This window comes from Bison bison, unplaced genomic scaffold (genome assembly GCF_000754665.1).
Source record: "Bison bison bison isolate TAMUID 2011002044 unplaced genomic scaffold, Bison_UMD1.0 scf7180017864361, whole genome shotgun sequence".
Classification (NCBI taxonomy): Eukaryota; Metazoa; Chordata; class Mammalia; order Artiodactyla; family Bovidae; genus Bison; species Bison bison.
The window spans coordinates 1,544,398-1,547,422 of record NW_011494933.1 but is presented as its reverse complement, the minus strand read 5'-3'; positions in this window follow the sequence as shown (position 1 = coordinate 1,547,422).

Below are 3,025 nucleotides of genomic sequence, written 5' to 3'. Positions count from 1 at the left end.
TATATATACATTTTTTTTTTTTTAACTGTCAATCCTTTGCTAATTCAAAGAAACATGTCCATGGGCAGAACTCAGAATAACATAGCATTGTAATACGTGATTATAAACCAAACTTTTTTTTTTTCTTGTCAAGAGATAATTAAAACAAAAAATACAAACTGCAGGTCTATTTACTATTATCATATTGCAAAATTAGGCAAACTGAAGGACAGTAAATGGCAGAGTATAAACAAATTTATAAATATCAAAAGAATGTCATGTATGCATGTAATCAATACAAACATAGACACTGTCCATAAAGACCTTCACTGTAGGAGTGTAAATGAGTTGAGAATATAAACTAAGAGTGATCATCTCCTTAATCTTGATAAAGATGCTTTCCAGAGTTATCTAAACATTGAACAAAGTCAGAATTCTTTAGGCCCACTTGGCTGTTGGCATTGTGGTCCTTCAATATGTTATTGGCCTCACTTGTTTTATGCAACTGATACTGACCAGCATAAGAAACCTATCCAGAAGTTGCAATCTGTATGTTTCTAGGGTTTGTTTGTGTGTGTGTGTGGTTTCATTTTGTTTGTTTGTTTGTTTTTGAGATTCAGGTATCCTTCCCTCAATCTCTCAGCTTGACCCAATTTCCTACTTGGAACCACAATAATACACTGAGTCTGGACAGTAGAATGCTGGATTTCTTGGCTGTTTCCCCTGGTAATCCCCTCAGTCCTGCCCAGATTTGACTTTGGTACTTCTTCTCCATACACCTAAGTGCCAGCTACTATTCTGCTCCTAGAGTCCTCTCCACCTGGAATCATAAGGTGCTTACCTTGACTAATTTTAACATTGGCTACTTTATATTCTTATGTAGCTGAATTTCATCCAAAGCATTGGATCTGTTTCATCAACACTGGCTCAGATCAAACCTGAATATGCCAAACCTATCAGAACACTACCCATTTTAGATGAGTAGTCCTTAAACTTAAATTGTCTCAGGTAATTTTGGCTTCTGATACTCCTCTTCTTTTTCTATCTGGTGGTGGTGGTTTAGCCACTCAGTCATATCCAACTCTTGTGACCCCATGGACTATAGCCTGTCAGGCTCCTCTGTCCATGGTGATCTCCAGACAAGAATACTAGAGTGGGTTGCCATTTCCTTCTTCTGGGTATCTTCTCTACCTAGGAATCAAACCTGAGTCTCCTGCACTGCAGACAGATTCTTTACCAATTGAGCTATGAGGGAAGCCCTATTCTATTTACATATCACCAATAATCCAGAATTATTTAGTGATGAGGCATTTTTGAACTGGGCCATTGAATGGATTTTTGTAGAAGAAAAATTAAGAGAATTCTTCTGACATTAATTGTTGTCTCCATATTACAGATTCATTCAAAAGTCACTAGACTCTTTAAAGACAAAACTGCTTTTGATTATGTAAGATTGCCAAATATCAGGGAAAGAATGAAAAAGTTCTTATTTCCTGGTTAACAGAGTTCGTTCAAAATGCTACAGACTAGAAATGACTTAATTTTTTTCCTTTGCTCCCAGAAGTGAAGAAGAGGGAAAAACTGTTGTATTCTGACCACTATAAAATGGGAAGGAGCTAAGGGCAGTGAAAATATTCCTTTTAGATCTATAGAGTAGCACTTGAAATATTCTCAACAGATGCAACATAGAAAGAATGGGCACTGTTATGATACATAAATAACATATAAAGTACGTCATTTGTGCACATGATCATGCATGTGTTATTTCTTCCCTTTAAAGTAAGAAAAAATTTAAATATTCATAGGAAATAATGAATCTAAGACATAGGATTCACATGATTCCCACACAAAAATAACAATAATAATGACCACACTATACTTCACTATTTAGCTAGCAAGCCTAAGTCAAAATTAAATTTCTGTCAAAATGTATCACCAAGTGAATATAAACTAAGAACCATTCATAAAATCATGCCAACACCTCAGGTGTTTTTTCATTAGCATATTGTTTGGATATCTGGCTACTATGTGCCAGGGAAATTCCACTTCTGAGAATACAGCATGCCAGAGACTAAGCAGAACAGTCCCTGCTTTCACAGGCCTTACATTCTAGGTCTAGAAGAGGACCTGGCTTGTTTGGAAGCACGCTGAGAAGGCCAGGGGCTTGCAGCATACTAGACAAGAAGGAATGAATTCCCAAATGAATTCAGAGAAACAGACAGGTTCCTAAATAGATAGAACCTTGAAGATAATGAGAAGTTTAGATTTCATCATAAATTTAAAAAAATGAAAAGCTTTTAAGTGTGAAACAAATACTCTGTGAAAGATAATCCTGCCCAATCAATGAATAAGAAGTAATATAGCAATTCTGTCAACATTTAATTTTACAGGAGTCCTGTGCTCATGGAAAACAGTGACAGCTAAGACATCTACCTTTTTGTCTTCTTGGAAACAGCTTACTGCAAAGAAATGTCCTTCCCAGAAGACATAAGTGAGACTCAGATATCCCACAACACATTTATCTCTGACAAGGCAAGACACAGACTCTCCAAATTCCCTTTATTTGCCTTATAAATGATTGGTTGAGCTATTTTGTCCCACTGATCAATGAGAACAAACTGCTAGTTACTGAAACAATGTTCAGTTTTCTCCCCTTCCTCCAGACTTTTGACCTTGGATGCACCTTTAGACTGAGCCAGCATACACACTGTCCTGAAAACAGGCTGTCTTCATGTTAACATACTCTGATTTACTATCCCATCAAGACACCTACTCACCCTCCTTCCTCATATCCCATCTTCCTAGCCAGTGTACTCCTCCCAACAAGAGAAAATCCTTTTTAGCTCAATTGCTCAGCTGCTTGCAGAGCTCATGACAGAAAAGCACTCCTTATTTCTGAGAGTTTTCCTCCTCCTATTGTCCTTTCCCTCTTCTTGCAGTAATCCATTTGAATAAAGCCTCTCCTTACCAAAGTCCAGATTAGTTTGTTAATAATGCACATAGATGTGAGAAACATATCCACACATAGATGGAAACAGAGCCATCA